The 10,127-nt window shown below is 54.2% G+C and overlaps 1 long non-coding RNA gene across 1 annotated transcript; it reads left to right on the top strand.

The window, feature by feature from the left end:
- Positions 1-861: 861 nt before the first annotated feature.
- On the top strand, positions 862-4,697 carry LOC139041136 (uncharacterized). The gene is made up of 3 exons (XR_011495829.1): positions 862-997; positions 2,960-3,262; positions 4,401-4,697. It is a non-coding gene; the product is annotated as an uncharacterized lncRNA (long non-coding RNA).
- The last annotated feature ends 5,430 nt before the right edge of the window (positions 4,698-10,127 follow it).

Below are 10,127 nucleotides of genomic sequence, written 5' to 3'. Positions count from 1 at the left end.
AATAGTCTCTTTATAAATAACACCTTCTTCTATTTTCAGCTGAGTGGGCCATCTGTTTCTTGTTTGGATCCTAAATGATACTGGCCCTGAAATTCTCCCTGTTAACTGCTTGGAGGAGGAAGAGGGGGCGGTGGCGGTGGAGGGGGGGAGGGGGGAAGGGGGGCAGTCCTCAGGACTAAGAAAGAGCAGCGGGGCTCTGGTGGCAGGAGCTGGGACCAGCTGGGGAGGTGGAAGGGATGCAGATCCCTCAGCCTCCTGAGTCTGAGTCCCTGGCAGGAGACATGGGGCTGGGACAGGCAGGGGACCAACGACTAATACAAAGTTCTTCAGAGCCAGCCTGAAGCTACATTAAAGGCCTGGGTATCTTCTCTTCCACCGGGGAGAGTAGTACCTAGGAGGATTGGCACTTGCTGGCACCTACGGTGTCCCTGTACTTGCTGGATAGATTGAAGGACAAACAGGAACGCCAAGGACTCACGAGTTTGAAACATTCCAGCATTTACTTTCAGGGTGACCAACAAGGCCATCTTGAGGCAGATGTACCTCTGAGGATTGTGCCTCTCAGTAAACGAATTATTTTTTTCCCTTTACAGGAGATGGGGAGCTCAGAGCTGAGGCAGCCAGGGGCCTACCTAGTGCTGGGAGCAGGGGTCAGGGGGCGGGCAGAGTGTCAAAGATATGGGGACAGGGCTTGTCTCTAAGGGCAGAGGAAGTGAGAGAGAGGATCCAGGCTGAAAATTCCACCAGCTCTCCAGGCCCCTTATAATGCTAACGCTTCCACATTTCAACCAACAGTGGCTCTAAACATCCGGTGTTTCTCTTCCCCATCACAGCTAAGTGCGCCTACATGGGGGCAGGGGAGGGAAGGTAGGGGCGTCCAAGAGGCTTCCCTGAAGAGTTGGGGGGTGCCTGCAGAGGAGGGAAGCTTCTCCCGCTGGATGTTCACTGAGCTCGAACCCTGCAAGCTCATCCTGGTGCTGCTGCTGGAATTAGTGTGGTGAGAAACGGGGCTGCGGGAGGAGGACCTGGGCCATGTTCCCGTGAGACTGGGGCTGTCTGAGAACACAGATGGTGGATGAAGAGCTCTGAAGGTAGGAGGCCCATGGAAGGGCCTATGTCAGCAAGCTTGTCAGGACCAGGACACGGTGGGCCTGGGAGGAAAATGGGACTACCCCTCCCACTTCCTCATACTTCCCATGGCTCCATGTGAAAGAGCGTGAGGGCTAGAAGAGGCGCAGGAACCAGAGGGCCAGCCAGCAGCCTCTGGGCCAAGCAGTGGGGCCCCCGACTTGGAGGAGGGGCTGGCGACAGACAGATGGTTGGAACAAAGGAAGGCCAGGCAGCCCCTATCTGTGGGAGTCCTTGGCAATGAGGGGGCCAAGGTAGAGCCGAACAGCACCCAAGAGACCACAGATGTCCCCTCTGTGGAGACCACCGCATCACAGAGGCCATCGAGGCAGACAGAACCAGAGTAAGGCCAGGGACTCCTCTCCGCTACAGAGTGAAGCCAGGCTGGCAGGAGATCTTACCAGGCTTCCTCCCCACCCCCAGGAACTAGTGGGCAAAAAGAGAAAAGAGAAGCCCAGTATGTCAGAAAAGAGAGCAGAATATGTCATTGGCATACCATGGTCCATCCCCACGCAAAGCCCTCTAGTCACACTTCTAGCCTCGGTGGGTAGCAAGACGGCTATGAATTGTACAGGAGATTGAAGTTTCAAACTGGACTGGTCTAAGTTTAGATAACTGAATGAGACCAGAAAGTTATAAAAACTCTACACCTATGATGTTCAAAAAGAGGAAACAGTAAAGGGAGTGACTAAGGAGAAAAAAGGACCCAGAATTGCTTCATGTGTCTACCTCAACAGTTGAAACTCATCAACAACCAGTTGCAGTAACAAAGTGGCCATGGGCCTCCCATCTCTGTAGGGCGGCACGGCATCCCACCAACGTGAGGAAAAGAGAGCATCCAAGAACCAGGAGGCCTGAGGTCTTGAGATTCACTCTGATTGGACCATCTTGGGTGACAGGGCCACTCCTGAACCAATCACTGTGGCCCAGAGATGGAATATGCCAATTGGTCAAGCTTAGGTCATAGTTCCCCCTCTGGAACTGGCTTCTCTGGAACCACAGGGTTCCCAAAAGGGATGTGGGAATGCAGGGAGGGGAAATATTGTGTTGGGGATTTTCCCCATTCACTCCTCCGAGAGCATAAAGTTTCTGCCCCAGGAGGAGAGCGGAACTAAAACTAAAATTTCCAGCGTTTTATAATTCCCAGAATAATAGCCATTAGCATAGTTAAAGACAATGTTAAAGAGTACATAGGAGTGGCCTGGCAGAACTAAATACCCCTGCAGTAGGAAAGAGGAGAGAAGGACAGACAGGAGGTGGGCAAGAGCTCCTGACAGGGAGTCTGGGGGCCTGAAAGCTGGGATGGGAATCACGAAGGGACAAAAGGAGTGGGCTGCCTCAGGGAGAGAAGGGTCATCTGATGGGGATTTTCTGAAGTGAAACGGTAAATGTGCAGGAAGCTCTCCAGTTTCCTGTATGAAGCCATGAGTTAAAAAGTCAGTTTCTCCTGGTGTAGACCCCGGTGGGGAGATATGATGACAAAATGCAAGGTGGTACCCTGAATTGGATCCTGGAACAAAAGAGGACATTACCGGAAAAACCAGTGAAATCCAATGAAAGTCTGGAGTGGGGTTAATAGTAATTACCAATGTCAATTTCCTAGTTGTGTGAAATGTATCATAGGAATGTAAGATATTAACAGTGGGGGAAACTGGATAAGGGCTATAGGGGAACTCTCCATATTATCTTTGCAACTATAAATCTCAAATTATTCCAAAATAAAGTTTATTTTTTAAAAAGTCAGTTTCTTACGCTATAGATTCACTTTTACTGTGTGGAGGAGCACCATGTCTGGGATTATGCATATAAATAAACACTCCTCTGCCTCTAGGTATCGTGGCATCACTGGTACAGAGCAGGGGCAGTGGAAAGAGGCGAGTACCAGCTCCGGGATCCTGTGAACTGGGCAGAGTGGGTGAGATGGAATCCATGATGCACTTAGCAGACTGCAGGTACCCAGCGGAGGTTGGCAGGCTTCACACTGCCCACACCTGAAGAGCCCTCTCATTTGACGTCCCAAATCCCCGGGCCACTCGTCGCTGTGCCTGGAGGGTGAGGTGATTTTTCAGCTGCGTAGTGAAGCTTTTCCACAGGGTGAGACCCCCGGCCCCAGGCCCTTGCCTCTTTGGTACAGGTAAGCCATGCCTCACCCCCTGCCACATGTGTGGACAACGAGCTGACTGTGCTGGGTTCTGTCCTGACTAATCTCATTTAATCCTTACATCAACCTGGAAGGGTAGGGATCACTGTCCCCACTTTACAGATGGGGAAACTGAGGCTGCCGGGGCTGGTATTTGCTTTCCCTCAGGGCAGCCTCCTGAGACAGATGAGACAAACAGCACCAATAACTCTGGGGCCAGGTGAGCTGATAAGCAGAAAAAACTGGGAGTGCGGGGGGAACTCGGAGAGGGAAGGTCGCCTCTGTGTCCCACAGTCAGTGGACTTTGGAGCCAGGAGGGTTTCCAGGGAGAAGGGGACGAAGAGAGCATCCAAGAGGAGGAAATAGTGAGAGGCCTGGCACTGAGATGGAATACCTAGAATTCCGCAGCTCACAGGCAGTCTGCCTGGGTGGGCTGGAGCCCAGGAGCCACGCGGAGAGTGGGTGGGACCATAAGCAGAGGGATTGGTGGGATCACTCCATGGGTCCTACGCCACTTCAGGATCTGCCCCGAGGCTAACATTAGCATTCCATCATTTGTAGCTAAGGACTGCCCACTCCAAGGCCTTTTTGTTTCTCTTGGAAGGAGTTCCCTGCTAGGGCCTTAATGGGTCAGTGCATAGATGGGAGAAATGATTTAGTATCTATTTTGCGCCCAACCCTAAAATGGGCCATGGGGATCAAGATGACTCGATCCCCATTCTCTAGGAGCACTCAGGCTGAGGAGTATGCTGACTGCAATGTAGTGTGTGGTCAGCTCGTCCATGAGAAACAGGGCCCAGGACTGAGGGTACCCAGAGGAGGCCCCAGACTCTGCTTGGCGGGGGGCGGGGATTCCCTGGCCAGACCTTACCAACCTGGTGGCAGGGCAGCCAACACAGTCAGCAGTCCCCGTGGGAAAGAGAATCTCGTGTTCTTCCTCTGGCTGCCTCTCCAGGAGGAGAATCAGATCAAGGAAGTGGCGGGGCCCTGCCAGAGGCCGGGCAGGGTGGACCAGGCCTCCCGACCCGGCAGCCCCCTTTCTGCAGGAAGACAGTACCTGGGCATGGCCCATGGTGACACTGAGCAGGGGCCTGGCTCCCTGCTGATGAGATTGCCTCTCACTCTGTCCCAGGTGACCTCTGGAGCCCACACAATGGATGCGATGCTGTGAACTTGCTGTTCGCCAGCTGTCTGGAATCAGACCAACCCAGCAGGCCTATTCTCACCTCACATGCTAGGACTCGTGACACCGAAGTGCAGGACTCTCTCAAGTGCTCTGGCAACTTCTCCAAGGACATGCAAAGTGCCACAGTCCTCTGGGCCTATAGCCTGACCTGAAGCATGCGTTTCTGCAGAGCTTCACGGAAAGGGCATCTCTGATGATGGGAATGCAGCAGTGTGACTGTGTGCTCATAAAGTATGGGCCATCACAGGGTCTTTCCTCAAGCATCCTTTCTATTCCTGTGAGATGAGTAGGGTGGGGTCAAGATGATCCCCTACTGAAGGAAACCCCGTGATTTCAGGGAAGAAGGGCCTAGAGAGACCTGGAGGTACATGGGACTCTGAGCACTGAGAAGGGAACAGAGGGGTAGGAGTCTCAGTAGTTCTCAGGGTCTTAGATGAGACGTGGAAGGAAAGACCACGAGGCTGGATACAGAGTGGATTCTGCCATGGAGAACACGGGACCTGTGGTTATTGCTATAGGTGAGTGGACAGACAGGGGCGCCCACGGCCCGGGGGCCTGCCTGGGCCTAGCTCTGACTCTGTGGGGACCACTGGATCCTGGATCATCGGAGCCACAGGGGCTAGAGAGCCCATGGCATCCAACCCATTACACTGAAAGGAAGACCGAGGTCTGGATGAGAAAAGGGCATGTCCTGGGTCACCTGGTGTATCAAGGTAGGGTCCAGTCTCCAACCAGGGTCCAGAGCCTTTCCCGTCCAGGCACAGGCAGGTCAAATGCAGCAGACAGTGCTCTATCTGGGGCTGGGGACAGGGAAGGGCCTCTAGAGAGACCATGTGGTGCCCCTGCTTTATTTCTCAGATAATGAAATGAGTGTCGGAGAGGGGCAGGGACTCGCCTGCGGTCAGACAGCCAGTGAGCTACAAAATCCACCCACAAGACCCAGGTGTCCTGACCCCCAGCCCAGGCCTTCTCACTGCAACAATGTCTCTCAAGGAGAGGAAAGGGCAAGGAGAAAGTAGCTCACGTTGCTGAGTATCTATTATGTACCAGGTCCTTGACACATGTTCTTTCTTACTGGAAAGAACCTTGGAAGCAGACATTCTTATCCATGTTTAACAAATCAGAGAACAGACGTTCAGAGAGGCAAACCAGCTTGCCCAAGGCCACACAGCTGGTAGGTGGCAGTGCAGGTCTGTCCACTTCCAAAGCCCGTGCTCCTGTCCTCACCCAGGCTGGGCTGGGCTTGGCACCCAGGGCTGACCATGCAAGGAAGTGAGGGGAGGGGAAGCCAGAGGCAAACTCCAGGCACTGCCCAGGCTCCCAGTTGCCCAGTTGTACCAGTGACAAAATCAACAGAAATGACCTTGTGGGGCTGGCCCGTGGCTGGGTGGTTAAGTTCACGTGCTCTGCTTCCGGGCCCGGGATTCACTGGTTTGGATCCTGGGCTCGGACATGGCAGTGCTCATCAGGCCATGCTGAGGCAGCGTCCCACATGCTACAACCAGAGGGACCTACAACTAGAGTATACAACCAGTTGTCCTGGGGAGCTCTGGGGAGAAGAAGAAGAAAAAAAGAACAAGATTGGCAACAGATGTTAGCTCAGGTGCCAATCTTTTAAAAATAAATAAATAAATAAATAAAAATAAAAATAAATGACCTTGGGACAGTGGGACCCTGCCTTCCGCCGACAGGTTTTTCTTAAAGGTATGTTGATCCACACCCTGCAACAAAGCCACACAAAACAAACAGAGCTGATGGCTTAGCCTCTGGTGTTGCTGAGATGCTCACTACCAAGTGGCTTCGGGCCGAGGCACCATGGGCCTCAGAAGCTCAGATTCTTAGGTTGGTTTGGGAACTTAGAGCCTCTCACAGCCTAACCTGGAGGGGCCTGAGGGGCTTCCACCCCACCAGGAGAGGAATCCTCTCGACAGACTTCCGGCCCGGGCTCCTCCAACCCTGCCCTTGCACCCTCCCTGACTGTCTCTAGAAGCAGCCCCTTCTGCTGAGGGACTGCCTTTCTCTCTCTGAGCTGAGACTAGCCTCCTGGGACATCCCTGTAGTCTCCTTTGGGGCCCAAAGTCAGTTGCCCTATGTCCCCAGCTGGCCCTATTGAGCTGGAAGGACATCGACTCTGCATCTTCTTTGCTCTGGATCTGAAACTACCTGGGTAGGGGCATCAGTGCCAAAGCCATTCCTGAGAAATGGACACTAAGCGACAGAGATGAGCTGATTGATCACCTCCCACATTCTAGGCTTTATACCTCCACTAATGCATCCAGACATCAAATCCATCTTTGTGCTGGCCACATCCCACTGTGTTCCTATCATCTCAGACCCCAAGCCTTTTTAAATTTGATCCAAGTACAGGATCTTGCATTTCTTTTTTAATTTCCATCTTGTAAATATTAGCAATTCACAGAGGTACAATGCTTTACAGTTTACATACAGCCCCTTCACATACCTCATCTCCTTTCATGCTTAGGACAGTTTACTGGACCCTACAGAGATGGCTAAGGTGAAGTGTCCCCTGGGGAGCCTGGTCATGGTAGGGGTCCCAGCAACAGCTGCTGATTTGAACACGAGCATTAGATGAGCAGGATCCTGTGCTCCAAGGAAGGATGGATACAAGATGATGGGAGCCCAGAGAAGGGGAAACTGTGTGCAGCCCACTGGGGTGTCCAGAAGGACTCAGAGGGAGCTCAGAGCCTCAGGCTGGGCTCCAGGAGCAAGTGGGATCGGGAGTCCACAGAAGGAGGCTGAATTAGTGAAGTCTGTCTGGTTTGGGTGGAGTCCTTCCCGAGGCAGAGGGTGGGCCACATGCTTTTGAAGGTCTCCCCCACCAGTGTTTGGGTCCCCTCAAATGAGCATCACCAACCTTCCTTCCCTCTCACGGGCAGAGGAGGAAGAGAAGGCTCAGCCGGGACTAGAGCCGAGGTCTCTCAGATGGGCTCCCCAGCCAGGGATCCGCATCAGATCGGAGCCAGGCCGGCCCAGCAGTCTGTCCTGAGCTCTTTAGCTGGCTCGGGGAGGAGAAGACCTGCCCCTGCCCTCTTGAGGCTCCTGTCTGGTTGGAAAGATGGCCTTTCTCACTTTGTGTGAGGTCATTTAGGCAAATGGATTCCAGGAAGGCCGGTGGTGGAAATTCCGGCACTGGCGACGAGCCTGCGGGCATCACTCCTGAGCTGGACTGGGATCCCATCTAATGCTCCCGTCTCTGGGCCTAGAATTGGACTGGCTGCAGATCACAAAGCGGGGCCCGCCCCAGCCCAGGGGCCAGGCTTGCGGGTGGGTCCAAGCTAAACCTTTACACAAGGGTCCATTGTGGTTTCTCGGCCTGGCCCTGGGCTCCGCCAGCCCTTCCGGCTCCCGGAAAATGCTTCCTGTCTGGCAACTCCCGGAGCAGCTTGTCCTTGGCCAAGGCGCGGGCCCCACACCCAGGCCTCTCTCTCCCAGTGGGGATGCTGGACTCCTGCAGCTCAGAGCTCTCAGGTCCAGCCCCCCTTTCACAGCCAGGGTCCCTGAGGCTCAGGGGGGTGGGTACAGGCCAGAGCAGCATGCCAGGACCGGAACTAGGACCAGAACCCAGCACTCTGGGCATTTTTTCAGCTCTCACTCCCCACAGGAGACAGTAGGGTGTGGACTCAGAGAGGGGAGGAGGCTGTCCCAGCCGACTGTGTCAGAGTCTGGGTGAAATGACTGGTGCCCAGGTGGCTGCTTGCCCTCTCTAGACCTCTCAGGAGATCCGGGCCCTCTTGGTTCAGCTGTGTGGCCTTGCAAGGATCACAGTTCCTCTGCATCTGGGGGTTGGGGACATCCCCACAGTCAATCTAGCCCTCACATCCTGAGCTTTTAAATCAGGCACAGATGCGCCTGGAGATGGGATGAGGAAAAGAAGCTCTGGAATTTGGGGGTTTGACAATTCCGCACCATCTCTGTGTGCCAGGCTGCACCACAGCCAGAAGCCCTGGGGCCTGGGCTCCCAGCCTTTGCCTGGGCTGACAGCGCCACCTGGGGCCCAATCTGTGGGACATGAGTCCCACTGGGGATGCCACTGCCAGCCTTCACTGGCTGGAGGACCTCTGTGCCACCCTGTGGTAGGCGCTGGAATAAAGGAGGGATTCTGGCCCCAGAGAGGAGGGGACAAGGCCCACTGAGAGTGGCCGCTGGGAAGCGGGGGACCATGACAGCAGAGACTCCAGGGCAGAGGAGGGGCCCTGAGCACCACGAGGCCACGGAGGGCAGCAATAACCATCACCACAGCTCTCGCTGACATCCTCTGGGCCAGATCCTGGGCCAGGCCCTGGTGCCTGGGAAGGAGTCGATCATGATCTATGGAGGGTGGGTGGAGGTGGGAGCCCAGGCCCGACATTTGGAGCTGGGTCTTGGAGAATGATAGTAATTTGCCTTGTGAACCAAAGGTGTTCCAGGCTTAGGGACCAGCCTGTGCAAAGGCGTGGAGGAGTGAGTTTCTGTGTGTAAGCTTGACGGTGACAGGAGCGAGAGGGGAGAGGAAGTGCCAGAAGATGAGGTCAGAGAGGTGACAGCCCCAGGTATCTGTGGCTGCCACGGCTTCTCTGCAATTCCCGGACCTCCACACCCACCTCCTGCTTTGATCCCGGGATGCTGGCAGGTACAGAGGCCCTGCCTCAAACTCTAACCCCAAACCCTCTGGGCCAGGTTACCCTGCGGGGGTCCTGATTCTTGGAGCCTCCCTTCTTCCCCAAGGCCAAGGGCCAGGTCAGCCTGCCCGTAGGCTGATCCTAGGGCACACAGTCCTCTGGCCTCCAGGGACCCCCGGAACAGCTCTTGGGCCCAGAGAAGGATCTCCAAGCAGTTACTCAACTCTGGTCTCAGGTTCCTGGACTGTAAAATGGGCATAATAATAGTGCCTACCTCACGGGGATGCGGTGAGGATTAAACGAGAAAATGCACATCAAGCCACTCCTTAGCACCTTGCTGGCTTGGGTTGAAGCCAGGTAAAGAGGCTTGTCCCCATTGCCCCTCCCTTTGGGCACATCCCTTCCAGAAGGGGAAGGTCGAGGGCTCCAGATCATGTCTACCCCCCTGCCTTTCTACTTCCCTGAGACCAGAGAGGCTCAACCGTGTGTCCAGCAGGGCGATATGCTTATTGTGTTTCTCTCCATGTTTTTTTGTTTGTTTTTGGTGAGGAAGATTGGCCCTGAGCTAACATCTGTGCCAATCTTCCTCTACTTTGTGTATGGGTCACCACCACAGCCTGGTTTGATGAGCCTGCCCCTCCCAGAAAGATACGATAGCCCTTGAATGGGAGCTGGGAGAAGGAGCCTGTGTTCTCAGTTTTGCCTTCCTACAGTGGAGCGTCCATCATGCCGAGCTGTGGCGGCAGCGAAAGAGTGAGTCATGGCTCCGATGCTGTAGACTCTTACTGTTCTTACCAAGATTTAGCAGATTTTCTTCATTTGCTGTATGCCTTTAGGACAATCTTCAGTGTGTGTGTATGTAAATTGTTGAACAATTATGGTTGTTCCACTGGGGGAGGGTCTGCAGTGCTCCCTAAACCACCATTCCAGAAGTTTCACTAGCTCATTCTTTTTTATTGCTGAGTAGTATTCCCTTGCATGGATGTACCACAATTTGTTTATCCATTTACCCATTGATGCACATTTGGGGTGTTTCCAGTTTGGGGGTATTACA

This window comes from Equus asinus, chromosome 20 (genome assembly GCF_041296235.1).
Source record: "Equus asinus isolate D_3611 breed Donkey chromosome 20, EquAss-T2T_v2, whole genome shotgun sequence".
NCBI lineage: Eukaryota > Metazoa > Chordata > Mammalia > Perissodactyla > Equidae > Equus > Equus asinus.
Note: the sequence above shows the minus strand (reverse complement) of the source record. Positions and strands in the feature narration are given on the sequence as shown.